General features: G+C 40.4%; 1 pseudogene; it reads right to left on the bottom strand.

Moving 5' to 3' along the window:
• Positions 1 to 2,236: 2,236 nt before the first annotated feature.
• Positions 2,237 to 3,201, bottom strand: LOC127232185 (E3 ubiquitin-protein ligase RNF115-like; annotated as a pseudogene).
• Between the last annotated feature and the right edge of the window lie 19,952 nt (positions 3,202 to 23,153).

Here is a 23,153-nt window from a genome sequence, read left to right as displayed (position 1 = left end):
GGCATGTGAACGCTCTTGCCTGAGTTTGTTTTCCTGTGTGTCCTTTTGAAAGTAACCACGGCTGTATAAAATCATACTTTTAAGAAACTGCAATCTGTTGATCTCTTCATGATGGAGTCTATATATCATTTACACTTCACTTCTCTGTGGGTGGAAAAGCTTTTTTCATGGTTTATTTAGCGGGAAGTCATTTTGATCAGCAAGATGAGTAATACTTTACAGCTGTTTGCAATTACTGCCTCTCCTCTGCAAGGAGTTTTAACTATTATGCTGACCGAAATACCAAATGTCTTGGTGAAGATGGGAGAAGAGACATGCATATTTCATAGGTCTGCTCATGCCATGAGATATAATCCATCTCTTTATCCAAGTTTCTGTTTCCAATATATCTGAGGTAATTTCTAATTATTTTCTGACTTGAAAGGTTTGTTAGTGCTGTTGTTTAATTAGTGAAAGAATATAACCTGTAATGTAGTGGCATTTCCTTTACCGGCCAGCCAGAGGTCACAGTATAGGCCAGCCAGAGGTCATTGTACATTAAATTTCACTAGGTGTTCAATCAGTCTGGCTGAGAATATGAATACAGACCTTAATTTGCTTATTTGTCTCTTCAGAAATGCAGCCTGGGTATAGTGACCCAAACCTGCAATTCCAGCACTTCAGAGGCTGAGGAAGGGGAATCGGGATACTTGAGACCCTGTATAAAAACAAAACAAAACAAACAAAAAGCCCACAAAACGAAAATACCTGTTATAAGAAAATGATGATCAAAATGTTCCAAGACCCAGGAAAATAAAATAACAAGTATGTTTTCTCTTATCCTATGACATAAATCTAGCTGGTTGATGAGTCTCTGCTCTGGGACATTTATGAATCTTTTGTTACCTCCTAGGAAGGCTGACGAGGAAATGGTATATTCAGACTGAAAGCTGGGAGCTGCCAAGGGCAGACTAGGTTCAGAGCCTGCTGCCCTCCTTTGGATATACTGCTGATTGTATGAAAGGTGGCTAATGATAACACAGCCTACTACTTGCAGCTTCCTGTCGTGAGACTCAGAGACAGAGATTCTCGGAAATCAACTAGCTGAACTGCTCGCCACATTTTGAAGTTTTTAAAAATAAACGGTAGCAACCATCTTGAAATAATTTTTCAGTTTATCTCATATGTGTATGTTCACATGAGTTTGCCTGTGTGCACATGTGTACCCACACCTGTGGAGGCCTGAAGTTGGCTTCAGGCATCTTCCTCATTTGCTTTCCTTTGTGTCCCCCTGAACAGGAGTCTGTAAATTCAGCTAGCTGGGTTAGTCAGATTTCCTTGGTGATGGCCTGTCTCAGCCTCTGGAGTCCTGGAGGGCAGGCAGCTACTGTACTTGCTCAGTGTTCCTAGTTTCTGGTCCTCAGCGTTGGTCAGTAAGAACCACACCCACCAAGCTATCTCCCGAAGCTGTAGTTCTGTAGAGTTTTATGGTATGTGTCACGCTGCTTACTTGCCTCCTTTAAGCTTTATTAACACAAGCCCCTCTAAGCTATATATGAGTGAGAAAGAGAATGGAGGACTCTTTAAGGGAAAAGCAAACTTGACATCCGCTCTGGTTGGTTATGGTTGTGTCCTATGCCCAACTTAATGCCAAAAGGGAGCCAAAATCAGATTTTTTTCCACCCAAGACTAAGATGTGCCATGTTGGTTTTTAGGGAAACTACTTCCTGAATTAAAATAACAAAATCAAAGTGTAGATGACAAGCCACTTTTTCTTCCCACTGTAATTTTCCTTAATTTGCTCTCTGAAGATCAAGACAAAACAGTATGAGAGTCGCAGACTCCTGAATTACCTTGCTGATGTGGCCAGGAGTAGGTACTCTTGTGCAATTAAGACAAAGGAAAAGGCTTTTTATAACAAGAGGTCAGGGCTGTGGTTCCCATATGTGCTGCAGTGCCCATTGCTGGTGGAATAGAGGCTGGAGGAGGAGGAGACATCCATTACAAGACAATATGACAGCAGAACCCTAGCTAGACTTTAAGGAACTGTTCTACTGGGCAGGAGCAAACAAACATAACTAATTTTCACACTTATAAAAGTATCACTCTGAATTCAGGAAAAAGAAGGCATTTGGTTGTAGATACAATCCCATCTATAGGTCCTAACCTTAAATTTAGAGAAACACACTCATTGCATTAATATCATGGGTTGAGGTTTCTTACTTGATTCCTAAATCCATCTACAATTTTGCTTGGTTTAGTTTTAAAACAATTTACAGCTATGATAAGAAGACTAACACAGGCAGCCCTGGTTCAGGTGGTCTTTGTTTCAGAAAGTCCATCGGTCATGCAGCTGACTGTCATTGCTAAATCTGTTGCTTGCAGAAGCCTCAGAGTTCTGGGTTTGCAGAGTAGAGTCCTCACCATTTAAGCTCTTCCTATACATGGGGCATGTGTCAGGCAGCTGCTGTGAGAGAAGGGGCTGCTGGGTAACTGCCGGACTTTTTCCTCAACTGTGTAATTTTCTTTGAACTGGACATTCTAAACCCGTATCAACTTGTTCCTGTGTTACTGTGTTGGGAGAGCAGTGATCTTTTCCTTGTTGGCTGGAGGGGGACCTGTGTTTTCTAGCTGTCCTAGAAGCTGGGTTACAATGGCATCAAGCCCTGTCTGACCCCAGGCATAGTCCCCAGGGTTGTAATGCAGCACCCTGCTCCAAGAAAAGGGATGTGTGCATCCAGGAATTGCAGAATTTTCAAAGAATCCTGCAACTATCTGTTGTATCATTCCTTCAATAGTTGGCGACCTATCAGAAGGGCATGCACTTCCTCAAGACCTTTATCTTCTCGTCATTGGCAATCTTAGAGGCTGACTTGGTTCCCAAAAGTCAGTGTGAGTTTGGTGACCTCTCTTATTGGCTCTGTTATCTTGGCCCAGTGGATTGCTAGTTAGAAATGACCTAAAACCTTGTAAAAATATTGTGTGATTCAGATGTTCCCAAAACTCTGCAAAATGTGTTGATATGATATCATCTATCCAGCTACCACCACCACCTAAAAAACTGGAATCATCTGTCACTTCCTCAATAAAACCTGATTCACATCTGCGACATATATATTCCGGTAGTTTGAGGCTGACCTTGCCCTTACAAAAGTGACAGAAGAAACTGTGAGTGGCAACAGAGGAGCCCGTGTCCGTCCCAGCTGCCTATGCCTCCACCATGTTTCGCCTCAGCTGCAAAAAATCTACTCTCTTAATGAATGCACACTATGCACATTGACTCAAGTAGGTCTTTTAGAAAAACAAAAGCAAAAAAAAAAAAAAAAAAAAGACTTTTCTAGTTAAAAAGATGGAATAGAATTGGAGTGACTAAAAACACCAACTCTCTATTCTAGACAGGTCTTTCCTGGGCATCTTCCAGAGGGAGTATGGGGTACCCTGACCTGGGTGCCAATGATCTCTTGGCAAAGAGAATGCCTATTCAAATTGCCCTCCTCAAATCACTAACAGTTTATAAAACTTGACTGTATCCAAAAGCCAGGATTCCGGCGAAGAAGCACTGAGATGTATTATTAATTCACATTAAAATTTAGTGACTACTCCTAGGGAGGCCTTGCTCTTTGCTTAGCAGAAGATTCTAGATGATAGACCAGCAATTGATCAAGAGGTCAAAGGATCATGAGCAACCCTGTGATGCAGAAAACATTGGAGAACAGCTGCAAATATCGAAGGAATTTTCCATAAGTTATCAATAAAGCAAATTTTGTTCCTGGACATTGACCCGTATATGTTCAAGCTTGGCAAGCTTTGTATTTTTCCACTTATATTTAGCTCCGGGGATTTTTAAACAGAGGTTAATGCAAGGAGAAGACCCAAAAGATAAGGCAGATACTTTTTAAAAGCTTGTATATACCTTGTGATATGTACATAAGGCGAACATGGAGTATAAAGAATAGTGAGAAATGTAGAATTCTCGTAACTAATTCTGATGCTAAAAGAATAAAGAGACATGAATCTGGCCTCAGAACTGCTCTCACATGGGCACAGAAAAACAGGCGCCGGCTACTGAGGTCTAGCATGGCCTCACAGAGCACTCAGGAGCAATCTAGGGGAAAGTGAGTCTCGAAAGTTCAAGATCATAAATGGCTCAGTGGTTGTGTTGGGAGATGGTTTCCCAGCCCCTACTCCTGTGCTTCTCTTCCGAGATGGTCCAGCTCTAAAACTCTAGTTTTCACCTAGTATAAAGTGGCTCTCCCACAAAGATGAGAAAGCTACTCAGGCAGAGGGGAGAACAATGGAAATACAAGGTGTAGCTCAGCACTGGGTCAGGCAAGCAAGAAGTAAAGAAAGGGGACTCCAGACTGGCCACTTTCACGTCAGAAAACTTTTTTTTTCTTTTACACATCTCTGTTCCTTCCTCCCTCCATCAGGATGACTTTCTATGTCAAATAAGAACTTTGTGTCAGAGGACTGAATTATCCTGGAAGAGACACCTTCCAGATTTCTAAACAGTGGAGGTTGGGGCAAAATAATTGGTATCTGTTGTGTTGTTGGCCTTCTTGACACAAACATCACAAGGTATAACCACATCTAGAGTCTTCTGTGCAGGTTATTTATAGAAAAAAGGCTGTAGGTGCCTCCATGGTTCATCCAGATGGTATCTGCATTCATTCATTCATTCATTCATTCATTCATTCATTCATTCATTCCCTCCTCCCGCAGAAGCTGTCTGGCCTTGCTCAGGCTCAGGGTGGGACAGATGTGCCCCACCCCCAGATGTCAGGCTGCTCTGCAGTCCCCAGGAGGTGGCACCTCACGCTGTCCCATTAGAGAGGCGAGTGCGGCCTGCTTGTTGGGCATGTTGATGCAAGCTTGGGAAGGAAAACATAATTCACTTCTGCTAGTGACAGAAATGTTAACACTTCCTGGAAATAGCTGATAATCTGACACAGGAGACTTAAAGGATTACTGTAATTCATTTGGCTAATAAGAAAAGCTGTTTAAAAGCTATATTAAAAAAGACTTAATGCATGGAGATGGAGCATTGCTTTAATGTATTCTGTGTCATAGGCTATTAGAATGCTCTCCTTCTCTTGTTAGGCTACCACACATCTCTGCCTTTTTACTCCAGAAAGACATAACAGAAAGCAATACTCATTCACGGAGAATTTCCAAGGAGACATTCGGATGTTAAATACTGCTTGAGTATCTCTGGGTACCGGGCACCAGTACGTGTAGTCAGGACTCAAGAACGAAGGATATGAAGTCTCCTACCTCTGAACAGGTTTTGCAAAGAATCCATGGGACAAACAGGAAGTGATGCAGGAAAAAAAAACATGTATGAGATTTTGTTGACACATGAAACAATTGCACCATACTCTCATTGAAGCTAAATGACTTACCGTGGGTGCCTGGCTGATTGGCAGGAACTCTGGGTCTGGGTTGTTGATCTTTTCTTTCTCATTTTGATGCCAGATCACATTTTGCTTCAGCCCTACTTTCCCTGTGGGTGAGAGCGATGCCTGACATTGACAGCCCTTCTTAAGGTTCCTATCTGCTTCAAGGGGAGAAATATAGCACAGATATGTCTCCAGGGCTGATGACCAGAGGCCAGGCATACCCTGGACAACTGCATTAAGAAGCCAGTGTATGTGTTGGGCTGTGCAGCCCTACAGGATGGTCAGACTCAAGGCAACTCACCTGGGATCAGCCTGCTTCCTCTCAGAGGAGACCCTGGCCTTGTACTGGCTACCTTCTTCCAAGCCCCACACTGCAGTTCTGGGGACATACTCTCTTTGGAAGCTGTTCTTTGTGTCTTTGTGGGAGATGACAGATGCTGACCTTTGGACACACAGACACTGGTTCTGAGAAGACTGCCAGAGTCATGCTGCTTTTTAGTGACTGATATAAACTCAGTAAGAGCAAAACCAGTGTCCCAGGGTTCACACAGGGTTATCAGAATGGGTACAAGTCAGGTTCGGACAAGCCAGGGGTGAGGATGGCCACTAAAGCTGGCTGCCCTCTCTCAGTGGATTCCTGTTCCAGGTCCCATGTCACTGCTGCCGTACTGTGGGTGATAAAGTTGCTCCAGTGGGTGATGCTGAGACATAATAATAATGAGGCTTTCTCACTACAACAGCAAAGAAGAAACTAAAGTTCATGAACAACAGAAAAACAACCTCATCCAATTTAGAGAACTCCAAATCACACATTCTGGCTGTGGTTTAAATATTTTATTTTTGGTGGTATAGTGAAAACTCAGTTAAATGATGTAGCTGCTTTGTTTAGTCTTTACTTCTTTAAACGTTTCCAAAACTTGCCAGGCAGTGGTGGCACACACCTTTAACCCCAGCACTCAGGAGGTTGAGGTAGGTGGATCCCTGTGAGTTTGAGACCAGCCTGGTCTACAGGTCTACAGAGTGAGATCCAGAACAGCCAGGGATACACTACACAGAGAAACCCTGTCTTGAAAAACAAGATATATATATTTAATTTCATGGGCATGGGCATTTTTGCCTGAATGCATGTCTTTGCATCACATATATGCTGGTGCTTGTAGAGGCCAGAAAAGGGTGTCAGAGGCCCTGTAATTGGAGTTACAGATGGATGTAAGTTGCCATGTGGATGCTGGCAATCAAACCAGAGCTCTCAACCTCTGCGCTGTCTCTGCAGCCCCTTATCTTCTGTTTTTGTATTTGGGGAGTGGTTAGCGTTCCTGAGTCTCTTCTAATTGTGCTTGCCATTTTTAGCTTACAGATGGAGAAGGAAGAACTGTGAAAAGAAAGAGTGTAGAGAAAAGAGCTTTTATTTCTTACTCCCCATATCATTATTATCACCTAACTAATACCACACATAAGAAGGTCTATGATGGACTTGTCATTTGTATTTCAGAGAATGCCATTGTCTTATGTCTACACTCAATGCTCATTATCTCTAGGTTACCGGTGACTACTTCTTAGTCACAAGTGGGACCCACCTACCTTGAATTGACATGAGTCTCACTAAACTCCCACACACGAGTCCACTAGGTCTGTGCTTATGGTGTTCCATGAAACCTGCCTTCAGATGAGCTGTGGGAAGGGAGGCATGTGTCCTGAGCCTGGTGTCTGCTCCGTGCATATGTCCTATTGGTTTTGACTCAGAAAACATAGCACCAAGGGTATAAGTATTAAGGAATTTGATACAGTGGCAATAGGCATTACAAAAAGTACTTTGAACATTCATGGAGCCAGGTCTGCATGAAGAGAGTGGAGCTTATGGCCAACATCAGGGTAGAGGTCTGAGCCATCCCATTTTGATATAATGAATAACTAAAGCTTATTCCAATGAGAAGCCAAAACGTCCCAAAAAAGGGCTGCTTATGTAACAATGTTCAGTTTGTATTAATTGGTTACTTATAACAGAACCGATTCTGCTTTACGATGTGCATTTATTCACACTTTATTATATAGTTAATACAGAAGTAAATCTCAAACAGCTCCTATGTATTTATTACAGGTTCCCATCATGCCAAGGATGGATGAATAGATGGATAGATGCTATGGACCTTTGTATTTAGGAAACATTTCTAGTAGTATTATTCATAATATCAAACAGAAAAATACTGATTTGTTTTCAATGCCTGGGGCACTGAGTACTACATTAGACATTGTGTGTGTGTGTGTGTGTGTGTGTGTGTGTGTGTGTGTGTGTGCGCGCGCGTGTGTCAGAGAGAGAGAGAGAGTTTCATGCAAGTATTTCATATGTAATTTGAGGGTAGAACTTTCCTACCTTAATATACACCTCAACTTGACTTTGCCTCTAAAGATTTAGCTTTCTTGTTTTCTTATGACTGCTCTAGCTGGTTTTGTAGCAAGAAAAAAACAAAAACAAAGACAAAAACAAAAAAACTATGAGGTTTGCCTAAAACTGCCATGCTTTATCAGTTGTTATTCTTTGCTGCATAAATATTAAGCAGGCTGTTTTCAGTTTATAAAGGATGTGTCTAGAAGCCCTTAAACTGTGGCCACATAGATTAGAGAGGCAGGAATAGTCTACCCTCTTCTACGAAGTCTTTTGTCCCCTTCCAGGCATTAATTACCTAACTTCCAGAACCAGAAGATCAATAATTATTCATGACTGGGACCCAACAGCAGCCCATAAGTGCTTTGTGCAATTTTCAGGTCACTTTTGTAGTTTGAGATATTTCCCCCCTTTTTGACACATGGAAATCCTTCTCTTCCGAGCTTAAGTGAACACTTCTCTGCTGTGCTCCACAGGGGAGAGACAATTCCACGAAGGGCACAGGGAGTGAGGGAAACGGGGAGCTTCAACCTTTACAGATGAGAATGTGTGTTTATTATTTCAAAAAAAGCAAACCTTTGAAAAAAATATTTACAGAGAAAGAAAGTGTGTACTGTGGCTCCCCACAGCTGAGGGCATTGGAAGCCATTCCCCACCACTCCTCATCCCTCACCCTCCCATCTCCCGTGACCCAGGCAGTGGTAATGGGAGGTACAATTTCCATTGCTGAAGGGCAGAGTGGACTGAAATGCCAATGCAACTTCTGCATTGCCCCAATGTGCCTATTTCCCGCAATATAAGCTCTGGATTGCTCTGAACTTAATTCAGCCTTGCTTTAGAAGACAAGGCTCAGGGCCCAAGGGAAGATGTCACGGTTCTTATTGCTGTTGAATTGTTCTGTATTGATTATACATAAAAGCTATTTGGCAGGTCCTCTCTTGTTTTCGACCCACAACCACCCATGCCTTTCACACACTCAAACAACCCGGTGGCACACAAGATGGAGGCCTTCTGAGTATCTTAATTAAACTTTATTGTAGCAGCCCTTGGTCAAGGTTGCCATAGGAAGGACTTCTGACAGGGTGGGGAGGTTAGCCAGTGACCTCTACAGCTAAAGTCTTTCCCCATACTATGGTCCTGAATTGTGTGTGTGTGTGTGTGTGTGTGTGTGTGTGTGTGTGTGTGTGTGTGTGTGTGTGTGTGACTTAAATGTCAAAGCTGCAGAACCATCCTGTCATATTTATGATTTAATTTATAAATGCTGACAGCATGCACATTTAGGAAGAGATTCTTTCAAACTACACAAGTCCAGTTTGTGAGTCCACAGGCTCCAAGAAGGACAAGCATGCACATTTAAGACCTTGAAGCTGGGGTTGGCTGAAAAACACCCATGGCCAATCTGCAAACTAAATCTAGTCTAAAAGTAGATGCTGAATGTGAAGATTGGTACCACTGACAAAGCTCACACACTACATCTTCATAGAGGGACTCACAGTCAGTTTGTCATCTTTGTGGGACCATTCCCTCCTCACTGTTGTCTGAGGAGGAGCCCAGCTCAGTGTCAACAGAGAGGGAAGAGAAAGCCACTGAGCAAGATGCTAAACACAATGAAGGTCCCAGCATTTCTAATGATGTATAATGTGAATACAATAGAAATGACTGTGTGTGTGTGTGTGTGTGTGTGTGTAGGGTGATGGGAATGTCTGTGTGTGCCAGAGCCAGCCTATGGTATCATTCCTGAGGATCTGTCTGTGATATATATCCTCTCCTGACTCAGATATCTCCCAATAGACAAGGCTGGTCATCCACTGGGCACTGGAGCTCCATACCCCAGCTCTGAGAACATGAGCCTATGCCAACTCTGTCATTTTTCCAGAACAGTGTGAGTTCTGTCAGTCACACTTAGTTCCTCACACTTGCTTTACTGACTGAGCTTCCTCCCAATATCTGAAATGACTGATCTTAAATGTCAACGTCAAAGAGTTTTTACATGTCTATATATGTTCATGAACACTAACCAACTCAAGATAGAGAATATCCCAAGCACCCCAAAAGGCTTCTTCTGAATCTTCCTCACCTGATAGCCCTCTCCTTGAGATAACAACATTCTGACTTTCATACATTAATGTAGCCTGCTTCTTCAGTTTCACAGGTGTGAAATTATGTAATAGATAATACATCCCGTTTTTCTGAATTTTCTCATTCAATATTATATCTATAAGATCTATTGATTTATCAGATATGAGGTATGATTGAAAAAGAAATAAGACTCCCATAAATGACAACCTTTGAATATCTTGAAATGGTCCTCTTGAGGGGCTGTACCTGCTCCAACTGGTCCTGAAACTCACTCTTACAATCTTCTTTGTAGATGATGGGCAAAACAGCTGTACATGCTCTAGTGGTGTGTTCCAGAGGCATGCTTAATTTTTTTTAATTTACCCTAAACTTCTTTCTATTATTATTCTTTTCAGAATTAATGTTGAAACTTAGCCCCCATTATTCAGTGTAAGGAGGGATGGCCTTGAGGAAATGTTTGAGTCTTGGGGCTCTACTCTCATTGAATTGGGATAGTATTTGTTTCTTTTACTGTGTCAGCATAAAGCAGATGTCTGTGGCTGTTGGGAATTTAACTCAGTGGTGGAAACTTACTGAGCATGCTCAAATTCCTGGTTTCAACCACAGCATCCCTGACCAACCCAACCGACAAATGACAAATCCCATGTCTTCCTCAGACACTGAACCTTCTGATTTTTTTTTTTTTTTTTTTGGTCTTGTCCACCTGCTACTGTGAGAAAGAAAGTTTCACAGTTGTGTATTTACCTGTGAACTCTTCTTTATCTGGCTTCTTTGTAAGTAATTTTCAGAACAGAATTTGCTCCCTGAACTAATAACTAATGCATGCCACGGTATACTATAGAATAACAAAACATTTAACAAAACAAAAAAATTTTTTTTTTGCTTTCTCAAGACCATGTTTCTCTGTGTAGCTTTGGCTGTAGACCAGGTTGGCCTTGAACTCACAGAGATCCTCCTGCCTCTACTTCCTGAGATATAGGATTAAAAGTGTGCACCATCATACCTGACAAAACACACATTTAGTATTTTAAATATGAAACCATACAAACAGAAGCCCACAGAGAATAAATAATCTACCCAAAAGTATATAGCCATGAAACAGTTGAGCTTAAGTTTCAGTGCAAACCCAGTTCTATTATATGGCTGGTGTCTTCTATGGCTACTCAAGAAAAATCTCTGCAACTATTCTGAGCAATGATGACAGTTGACAAAGCTGTTATCTAAATAGGTGACTTGGGCTGCAGGATTGGGGTTTTTCTCATCAAGAACCCAAAGTCCATCTTTGTGCTTTTTGTACTGGCCAGGCATTGGCCACAGGGCTCACTGTGGCTCGAAGGACGCATTGGATGATAATAGCATGTCTATTAAGGTAAGTTGAATATGGTGAAGAAATTAAATGTCACAGATCTAACTCTTGCTAGCTATTGTGATTTGTGGATGCATTTTTAATATTTTCAAAGTCCTTTTCTTTTGTGTGTAAGATGGAAATGAATACCCATACCTCTCTTATGAAGCCATGTTAGCATCAAGTGATTCAAGTACTAACACAATGCCTGGACATAGTTACCAATAATTAAATCTGCAGCTTTCTTCCACTCAATAAAAGAGGATGCCCCCTCTTGAGTGGAGCACGGAGAACAGAACTTTATCGAGGTAATATGATGCCAAGGGAGAATGTTAGGCTGGGTTGGTGGGAATGTTTATAAAAGTGAGAAACGGATCACATTGGCATGCCAATATTGGCCACTCATGTAATCAATTCATTTACTTCTCACAGCCAAAACATGGCCATTAAAAGGGTTTAGTTGCATGCTTCCTTCTCTCTCTATCGATTCCTTTTCAGTGAAAATATTGATAAGTTTGTATAGATCGGGACCTTAAAGTTACTTAATTATTGATCAAAACAGTTGCTCAGGCTGAGCAGGTGGGTTTTCACTGTCTAACAACTAGAAGAAACAGGCAGGTTTTCTGCAAGATAATGTGGACTCCAAAACATGCCCCCCACTGGGGTTTCTCTTATAGCATCTCTAAGCCTCAGCTTTTTGAGCTGCACCTTCTTTACCCAAGACGCTACTCTACATACTACGTGTTCATCAGAAACTGGGAGGAAGGCAGACAAAGCAGAACCACACATAGCAAATAGACTTGGTTTGGGGGCTAGGCAGAACCGTGAATATGGGGTTGAGGCCATTTTGGACTACATTTTATGATCCACTCTGTCGACTTGCAGTCAGTATATAATTCACCTAGCCAAGGCAGAGTAGTAACAAAGGGACCCCCATTCAGCCCCCATAAAGATCAGTGAAATGTGTCCCTCAACCTCATGGAATTGAAAGATTAAGTAAGAGCCTCAGGTGAGTGTGTTAGTCACTGTCCTCATTGCCACAACTGTTGACAGAAGCAACGCCAGCGACTTAGGGGGAATGTGCTTTGCTTCACAATTTCACAGGACACTGCCCATGATAGCAGGGAAGGCATGGCAGCTGGCACGGACTTGTCTCCTCCTGTTTAGTTCTTTTCATGTGTCTCTGTTCTCTGACCACCATTTAACTTAGGCTAACTTTGTTGCATTCCAATAGATGTATTATTAGCTGTATATGTGGGAAGTGCATAATTTGCTAACTTTTGACATCTGCACACACTTGTGACTCTGTCATCAGAATGAAGATAATGAACACAGTTATCACCCTCAGATGCTTCCGTGTGCCCTTTCCTGCTTTCTCCCTGGTGTCTTCTTCCATTCATGTCTGGTCCCCAGGCAACAGCTGACCTGCTTTCTGTCACTGTCGATCAATCTGTGCTTTGTAGAATTCTACATGCACAAGAGTGTCTGTGATTAACTCTAGCTCCTTTCACTGAAGGTAGTATTTAGAAAACCATACATTCTGTGCTAATAATCAGCAGTTCATCGCCTTTTGTTGATGGGTAGTCTTACCAAATATGCATTTGTCATTCATTTGATTAATGGCTCTTTTCACCTGTTCTTAAACCTTTGAGTAGTATCTAGCTTGGAGCGTCTTTGGATAAATGTGGATATATGCACACAAGTTTTCATGTGAATATGTGGTTTTATCCATCTTAGAACAGAGTGTATTTATATATATTTTAAGACACCATAAACTGTTTTCCAAACTGGTTGTACTTTCTATCTTATTACAACTAGCAATGGCTGAGACTGTCAGTTTCTCCACATCCCTTATTAATATTAGGTGAGATCTATCCTTCTATTTTTCTTATTCCAATAGTTGTGGTTTTAAATTTGTAACCTCCTGGTTACTAATACTGCCAACCCCCTATTCATGTATTCTTTTATCAACTGTAAATCATTGAGCAGTGTTTTTGTGTTGGACTCTTCTGCTCATTTTTTTCTTATTAGATTCCTCATTTGTTTTTCATTCTTTTAAAAGGATTTTCTGAGGAAGAGAAACATGCAGTTCTGATTTTATATATATGTGCTGGTTTTCTATGTAGTGTGCTTTGGGCATTGATTTCTCTCCTTGGAAATCTCTGGGCATGCGTGCATTAGGCTACTGGTTTTTTCTAGTATTTTATTTTTTGTGTTTCATTTTGGATAGATATTGCTGTGTCAGATTCAGTAATCATTTGCTTTAATTCTTAATTTGTTGTTATGTACATCTAATGAAGTTTTATTGCAGATATGGAATTGTCAATGCCCAAAGACCAATTTTGGCTCTTCAGTCCTCTCTTCCCCTTATTTCTGTAGTTTCTTCCTTCCCCTGTTTTTTATTCTCTTCCTTCCCCCTTTCCCTTCCTTCTCCTCTCTCTCCCCTTTTCCCTCTCCTTTATTGCTGTACCAAAAATAATCAATCTTTTAACTTGCTGGACAGGTGGCGTAGAAGTGACTCAGACATATGGCACCATGGACAATCACACATTTTCCTGTGACCCTAATAATAATTTCAGAGATGCAAAGTTGAAAGAGTTGCCTTTCAGAAATAAATAGAAGAGAAAAATAAGGAATAAGTTCCTGGTCACAGCCAGTGTCAACCTGGTAGACTGCTATTGTACCTCCTTCTTGGTTGTATGTTGACTATTCAAAATAATGAGGTGATAGGGAAGAAATGAAAGAAAATGGAAGCAATGAGGGCCAGAAGAGATAACCTTGAGTAAGGAACCAGAACAACAAGGCTCGAACATGATATCTCAGAGAATCATCTGGAGAAACACCTGCACTTTCTCTGTACCACATGCAAAGTAGTTTTAACTAGGACAGGAATCTGCATTTTAGTAGGAATTGGCTGAGGGTCTCAGCCAAGAGCAAAAGCACTAATCTTGCTTGCTCAGGTGCTGTAAATGTCACTGAGAAAAAAAACTTAGTGTGTCTAAGCTGGCAATGAAGATCGTAACTAGACATTTGTCTGATGCATTTCTGATGAACAAGTGAAAAAAACAGCTCTTCCATAGTAAATGGACTTTGTAAGCATCTCTGTGTGTATGACCCTCAATTATAACACTCATAGTAACTATCGATATCAGTGTTGATTAGTGCCATTGCTGTATAGCAATCTAGTTTGAACTAAACAAAACAACTTAGCAAGTCTTTTTCAAAATAGTTAAAATGCAAACTTCAATCTAATGCAACCAACATGAATTTGGCATTAGAAATATAGTAACTATTGAAGCTCTCTAGGGTTGTGGATGTTTAAACAAAGTGGGGGAAACACAAGATAAAGAGAAATTTAACACCTATGGTCAGTTGTAAATAGCTATTCTTTATGATATGTCATATTTTTTCAGATATTCCTCTTTGATGTGTAACAACGAATGCGCAAGTGACAGATTTCAAAGATTGTGATGCTGTTCAGTTTATTTTGACCACTTTATGCATTGCTACAGGTAAAATTGTTTTAGTACAGAGAAAGGAGGGGAAAAGAGAGGAAAGAAAGGGAAGGAAAAGGGAGGGGAGGGGGGAAGAGAGGAGGAGAAAAGAGCAAGGAGGAGGGGATGGAGAAGGGAGGGGAGCTAAAATTGGTCTTCAGGAGCTTTTCTTTCTTTTGCGGGGGACAGGGTTTCTCTGTGTCCTGGAACTCTCTCTATAGACCAGGCTAGCCTTGAACTCAGAGATCTGCCTGCCTTTTCCTCTTGAGTACTGAGATTTAAGGCACATGCCACTGCCCAGCTGGTCTTTAGGAGTTTCAAAATACCCTGTGTGGGATAAAAGAAAAAATGTGGCAAATGTTCATAAAAACAAATACAGCATTAAAATAGAGAAACATTTCTTACTGGCCAATTTTCTTTTCCACATCTTAGGACAATCAATCACTTTATACTTATTTTAGTAGTATTAAAATTCTTCATTATTAAACTATTTTTACCAAAAAAAATATTTTTGTTAGAAAGACAGTTAACCCTACTGACAAATAATAAAATGGACTTGAGTTTCATAAATGGACCTCACAAAGGTTGTGAATTAAGCCCGTAGGATGGATAAGGACAAAGGATTATACATTAATAAATACTTAATATTGTTGTTGTTTTAACTATAGAGATGCTGTTGAGATTTGAATATAAAATGCCCCACAGCTCATGGTCCATGACATAGAAATTCTCAAAAGGGACCTTGGGGGAGGATTGCATCAGAAGGACACTGAGCTCGTCAGGAGGCTGGCCCACAGGTGAGCTTGTAGCAGAACAACTCTTAAGAGGTGGAGTCTGTGGGAGGTCGCTAGTGGTGACTCGTGAAGGTAGCAAAAAAGAAAAGGTAGAAAAGAAGCAGAGGCCAATAGACCCTCCTTGAAGCCCACATCCCAGAGCTGTTACTAATCTAGTCTCAGGCTTTCTTAGTCAATGTTGTGTTACTGTGAAGAGACACCATGTTCACTGTGCCTCTTATAAAGGAGAACAACAGGGGCTGGTTTACAGTTCAGAGAGTCAGTCCCTTGTCATCACGGTGGGGAACATGACAGCACACAGGCACACATGGTGCTGGAGAAGTTAAGAGCTCCACACCTGCATCCGCAGGCAGCAGGAGAGACACTGGGCCTGGCTGGATTGAGCATTTGGAACCCAAAGCCCTCCCCCAGTGACAAACTTCCCCCCAAAAGGCCACATCTACTCCAGCATGGCCACACCACCTAATCCCTGTCAACTCCCCAATGACAAAGCAAATACATGAGCCTATGGGGGCCATCCCTGCTCAGACCTCTGCACTGTTCATAGCTGGATGCTTCCTGCTAAAATAACTTCAAAATATTTCATTTTTATTATTGGTATTATTATATTATTATTGTCAGTGTGGATGTGTGTGTATTTGCATGTTGTGTGTGTACAGGTGTGTGGAGGCCTATTGCGGTAAATAAGGATCAGGATAAACAAATAGGCCGAATAGATGTTTAATCAGGGAGAAATAACTTACAACCTAGACAGATGAACACCAGGAAATTCAACCCGATCCTCTCCTGTCCAAGTCACGCCAGAAAGAGAGAGCACCTTCCTGGCCCCCTCCGACCTCCTTCCTCAGGTCCTCTCCGCCCATTGCTCCACCCCCAATGGGCGTGGTCAGTGCTACAGAAGGACTACCTCACTACAATTCCCCTTTTAGTCTAAAGAAAAGATTTAGGCTTAATACAAAACTATATACAAAACAGTGAATAACAAGTGTGCTCTAAGAAAAGGAAAATCAAGAACAAAATGACCTACATATCTAGTCCTAGGGTGAGGGCATAATGGAGTTTACAATAGAGTTGTCCTAAGCTGGAAAACGTAAGTCTAGTACCTAATATATCTAACTAGGAAGAGAGAATAATAGTTGTGATAGTTTAATCTTCAACCTCATCAAGACCTGAGAAGGAAATTAACAATACTAGAGTTGACAGGAAATGCGGATGGACAACTTCCAAAAGGTGCAGCAAGGACAGAAACAGCAAGCCACCTGAACAGTCACCCTAGGTCTCACAGCGACGTTGGTACACCCAGATTTGGCTAAGGCCAAGAGAACTTGACAGACCACAACAACAGCAGGGAAATAGAATGGCTGTCTTACCCTGACTTGGCAAGGTCAAGCAGTCTTCTATATTTGTCTCCTGCAAGCATATAGGACTGCATGTCCAAATCAGTGGTCAAGGTGGGGGCAATTCTATGCCCAACAGGCCATTAGCTGAGGCGAGATTGAACTCCAGCAGGAGCAACAACAACAGTGTCCAACATATTTTCGGGAAAGTGCACGGTGCTGTCAGGAGCAACAGTGTCTCATGTCAATGGAGTACTAATATTAAAACATTTAAATGCCATGTTCTGCATGTCTATGAAGTGATTGAAGATTAAGCATCTATATCTGACTAATCTCATAGGTACAGGAAATGTGAGTGAAGATAATCTGTAATACTCGGGAACTTAGCTAAAAAGACTGATTAAAACTTTCCTGAGTAAAGCAGGAACAAATACTTAAACAATATAACTATTTACATATACATACATGTAAATCCCTAAAATAGAGGTAGAGTATAAGTGTCAAGACAAGAGGTAGAACTATAAAGGGCAGCAAGATAAATATCCCAAATTGTATCAATATACAAAATGTCTTGAATACAGGAAAAGTATACATACATAGAATATGGTAAAAAATAATGTGCATAAAATATTATAAGTGGAAACATTTAACACAATATAACAAAATATAAACTTAATTTTACATAGCTTACCACATAGGAATACATAACAATGTAAGCTGTAAAATACTATCTCATTCATACTCAAATTCTCAAGGAAATAGGCTAATCTACTTATATCCCATCTAAACCATACCTTTACCCACCATTCCCTATTCCTGTCTAAAAGATAAACCCGAGTGTAAGCATCACCCAATCCCAAATAACTAAAACCAACCCAAAGACGATGACTATTATCCCAAAATTACAAGGGTAGGGAAAGGGGGCGTAGTCATATTAAGATTACTTCCTGCTGAAATGGGATGATGATTGCTCCAATGGATCCTGTAGGAAGAAAATTTTTAGCAACCAAATTTCTCAACAGAACTGGCTGTGACATATGTAGTTAGTCACTGTGTGGCAGAAAATTCTTGACTGTAGTTCTATTTGAAACTGGCCAGGGTGTAATAAAAAGGTGCACCATTACAGCTAGCTAGTCATGAGTTGTCTCAAGCAAAACAGTCTCAAACCGGTTTTAGGGTGATGTTTGTAGTTCCTATGCATCAGGTTGAGTCAAGTGGAAATGATGATGTGGGGCCCCATCTTCTTTCCGGAAAGTTCAAAGACTGCTGTTAGGAATCGTTATTATTCCTTGTGGAAAAGTTACACATCAATATTAAAGTAAAATTTTCAAGTTTTAAGGTATGCATTAGGGAAAGACAACAATAAGCATTAAAAGTATGTGAGAAAATTAGGATTTCAGAGAGAAAATTGCATAAGATATGAGTCCCCAGATTTTGTTTTCTTCTGCCTTACACCAATTGGCTTCTTGATTTAAGGCAGAAACCATGAATTTAATCTTAACAACATGCTTGAATTTAGAGAAGGAAAGCCAAATCCAACTCCAAAGCCAGCATTGGTTTACAAAATTTGGGACTTCAGGAATACTAGATAGTAGAGAGAAATAGATTTCTATATAGAAATAGTTTACTATTATTAATTTTTTTTTTTTTACCATATATCAGATTCTGCTTCCTTAAGTGATTGTTTCTGAAGAGCTGTCTTCTCTTCTGTAGGCACCTACATGTTCATTGTCTTTTGGCTGTTTGATGATAGGTTTTCTTTGTTTTCCTGTAAAAACAAGAACAGAACACTTCCCCTACCTTTGAGAGGCCTCCACACACCTCATAGGACCTAGTTTGTTGGATGACTTGTCATTTCTCTTCATTAAGATGTTTCTCTTGTTCAACTCGGATCTTGATTAACTTAGATGGTATCCATAGTTTTTCTTCTCCTGTAGATACAAATGCAAAACCCCTACCCCAACGTAGCACATATCCTGCTTTCCATTCTGAGGTCAGTACATCCTTCAAATACACTGGCTGATTTAGTTCAGAAGTTTTTTCTATTGTCCAGTGTCTTTCTGCAGCTGTTTTTCCTTTTTCATCAGCATTAAGAAAGTTTAATGTTAATAAAGCATTATGTAATCTGTGTTTGGGTGTTTTGGTTCCTCCTGCCTGTTTATGGAGCATTTCTTTTAAAGTACGATTGGATCTCTCAACCACTGCTTGTCCTGTAGGATTATGTGGTATACCAGTTATGTGCTTTATCTTGTAATACTCAAAAAACTCTTTCAATTTGCTGGAGACATATGCTGGAGCATTGTCAGTTTTTATTTGTGCAGGTATGCCCATAATGGCCATTACCTCTAAAAGGTGCGTTATAACAGAATCAGCCTTTTCAGAGCTCAGAGCAGTAGCCCACTGAAACCCTGAAAATGTATCTATAGTGTGATGTACATATTTTAATTTTCCAAATTCTGCAAAATGAAACACATCCATTTGCCATATTTCATTCCTATTTATACCTTTAGGGTTACTGCCTGGTGGTAAAGGAGTTTGGTTATAGAATGAGCAAGTAGGACATTTCCTTACTATTTCCTTGGCTTGTTCCCAAGTGATAGAAAAATCCTTTTTTAAACATTTACTCTTCACGTGGTGTTTCTTATGAAACTCTGAGGCTTCTAGCACACTTCCTATCAATAAAGGATCAATTTCATCATTGCCTTGTGCTAGAGGACCTGGCAGACCCGTATGGGATCTTATGTGTGTTATATATATAGGATGAGTCCTCTTTCTGATAGTATCTTGTAACTGTATAAACAATGAAGTTAATTCTGTATTGTCAGGAATAAATTTTGCAGTCTCAATGTGTAAAACGACTCTCTCTGCGTATTGAGAGTCAGTAACTATATTGAGGGGTTCTTTAAAATACATAAGTACCATGAGAATGGCATACAATTCTGCCTTTTGTACAGAATTGTAAGGGCTTTAAACCACTTTGCTAATTTTTCCTGATTTATATCCTGCCTTACCCGATTTGTTTGCATCAGTGTAGAATGTATGAACTCCAGAAATAGGTGTTTTTCTTACAATGCGTGGAAGAATCCAAATCGTTTTCTTTATGAATTTGATTCTCTCAGTTTTGGGATAGTTGTTGCTAATTGTTCCCAAAAAGTTACTGCAAGCTCTCTGCCAATATTTGTTATCTTTCCATAAGGAAGAAATTTCCTCATTAGTTAAAGGTACTATAATTTCTGCTGGGTCCCTTCCTATTAGCTGACGAAGTCTTAATTTACCTTTTATAATCAAGTCAGAGATCTTTTCTATATATGTTTTCAGTTTTTTATTCTGTTTATGTGGTAGGAATATCCATTCTAATATGATATCTTCTCTCTTCATCAAAATCCCTGAAGGATATTCTCTAGATGGTAATATAACCAGAATACAGTCTAGGTTTGGATCCACACGGTCCACATGTGCTTCTAGTATCCTCTTTTCTACCCATTCTAATTCCTTCTCAGCTTCAGCTGATAGTATTCGTGGATTATTCAAGTCCTTATCTCCTTTTAGGGCCATTTTCAAGTTTTTCAAATCATTCCCTTCTACTCCAATTATGGTTTGCAGTTGAGAAATCTCTCCTAGTAATTTTTGAAGATCATTAAGAGTCTGGTAGCGATCTCTTCTGATCTGTACTTTTTGTGGTCTAATTTTCTGTAGACCTATTTTATATCCTAAGTAGTTGATAGACTCTCCTTTTTGTATTTTTTCAGGTGCAATTTGTAATTCCCAGCGAGGTAAAACTTCCTTTACTTTCTCAAACTTTTTTCTAATATTTCTCCTTTAGAGTCAGCTAACAATATATCATCCATGTAATGATAGATTATGGATTGTGGAAACTGTTTACGAATTATTTCTAACGGTTTTTGTACGAAATATTGGCACAGGGTGGGACTATTTAGCATTCCCTGTGGCAAAACCTTCCATCAATATCTCTTCACTGGTTGAGAATTATTATAATTAGGTACCGTGAAGGCAAATTTCTCTTTGTCTTGTTCTTGTAAAGGTATAGTGAAGAAGCAATCCTTTAAATCAATAACTATAATAGGCCATTCTTTGGGTATCAAAGAAGGCAAGGGCATTCCAGGCTGTAGAGAGCCCATTGGCTGGATAACTTTATTGATGGCTCTCAGGTCTGTAAGCATTCTCCATTTACCAGATTTCTTTTTGATCACAAATACAGGAGAATTCCAAGGGCTGGTTGATTCCTCAATATGTCCAGCATTTAGCTGTTCCTGAACCAGGCTTTCTAAAGCTTCTAACTTCTCAGAGGTCATAGGCCATTGTCCTACCCAGACAGGTTCCTCTGTTAGCCATTTTAAAGGTAGGGCTTTTGGTTCCTCTGTTTGTTCAGCACTTGTATTCTGTTTTTGTACTGCCTGGATATTTGGTATCTGTCTTGTATAGTACTTAGTAATATTTTTTTCCATAATCATGAGGTCGTTTATGGTTCCTATCTAATACTGGAGGAATGTTAATCTGTGTATTCCATTGCTGTGATAGATCACGACCTCATAAATTTATCACTACATGAGCCACATATGGTCTCAACCTCCCTCTCTGTCCTTCTGGTCCTATACATTCAATCCATCTCGTGCTTTGTTTTACCTGAGCCAGGGTTCCAATCCCTAAGAATTGAACATTTACCTCATGCAGGGGCCATCTTTGAGGCCAAGATTTATTAGATATGATAGTTACATCAGCTCCTGTGTCCAGGAGACCCTCAAACAGTCTATTGTTCATCTTAACTATCAATCTAGGCCTATGACTATTTATAGCAATTTGCCAAAATATACGTTTTTCATTTCCTTCTGTCATGTTTGATTCAACTTCCGTCACTAGTTCGTCATCCAGAGCAATATGAGTTTTTATAATAGGCACAGAATTTTCTAATTGTCCTGTGGGAGATTATCTTCCACTGTGACTGGGAATGTTCGAACCACCTGTGACGTGGGGGCCTTCGAGAGGCCCCCCAAGGAGTATCCCGATGGTAAAGGGTTTCCTTGCTTGTCTCTGGTCGATCTACACTCATTTGTCCAGTGTCTGCCTTTGCCACACCTTCTACATAACCCAGGAGGCTGAGGCCTTCTGTTTGATTCATTCCTGGGGGTGTTATTTCTAGGGAAGCTTTGCCTACAATTTCTTTTTAGATGTCCTATCTTACCACAGTTATAACATCTGACATGTTGATATCTTTTTCAAACCTTTGGGGATGGCTTCTCCTACCCAAGCTTCTAAGTCACCATAGTAAGGAACTCTGTTATCTTGATATCTTCTCTGACCTTTAGATATGGCTTCTCCTATCCATGCTTCAGTCTTATTGTCATTATACTCAATGTTGCCTGTATATAGGACCCATTCATCCAAGGGTGCTGATCGCATTTTTAAAGGCCAAAGCACCTGTTTGCATTGAGGATTCGCATTCGTATAAGCTAAAGATTCTATGAGTATTCGCCTAGCATCTATGTCTGCTATCTCTAATTGTATTGCCCTAGATAATCTTTCTAGAAAGATACTAAAACGTTCTCTATGTCCTTGCTTTATCTTGGTATAGGGTTCTATCCTCTCTCCTAATTCATGAACCTTATCCCAAGCATTCAAAGCTGCTGTACTGCATAGAGACAAGATGTGTTCATCATAGGCAGCTTGGGTTTCTGGGTCAGCATAGAGACCCTCACCAAGAATTTTATCTTGGGGAGCTTTATACCCTTTCTTTAAGCCCTGAAGTTCAAGAGCTTTTGCTTCCTCTCTCCATAAAGCCCTCCATTCTATTTGAGAGGAGCTTTCAAGGACAGCTGATATTAATTGATCCCAATCCTTAGGGGTTAACTTGTTATTCCATGCCCATGATTCTACTAATTGCTTCACATAAGGTGAGTGCATGCCATAAGAGACTACTGCTTCCTTTATACCTTTTAAATCTTTCATACGTATTGGTTCCCACTGATATGCAACGACACCTTTTGGATGTTTCTTCGTTGCTGGCTTTTCATGAATAGATACAGGGAAAGCTCCCCTGACCCTAAATGGTGTGGAAAATTTTAAATCTTTTTCATGCCCTGTTACCTGTAGTTCTTCTTCTGATGTATCAGACTGAAGGTCTTCTAAAGCCTAAAATCTATTCACCATTGTTTCTTTGAGTGTCTGAACTTCTTGAATCAAATAACTTTCTAGAGACTTCATTGCATCAGTCAGTTTCTTACTTTCTCCAACTACAAATGATTCCATGTTTTTAATCTTATCATCCTTAGATATTATCTGAATGGCGTGTAAACTGCCTTCCAGAAACAATGTTCTACCTGCTAGC

Source organism: Phodopus roborovskii, unplaced genomic scaffold, assembly GCF_943737965.1.
Source record: "Phodopus roborovskii unplaced genomic scaffold, PHOROB, whole genome shotgun sequence".
In the NCBI taxonomy this organism is placed as follows: Eukaryota; Metazoa; Chordata; class Mammalia; order Rodentia; family Cricetidae; genus Phodopus; species Phodopus roborovskii.
This window is presented reverse-complemented; position numbering and strand designations above follow the sequence as displayed.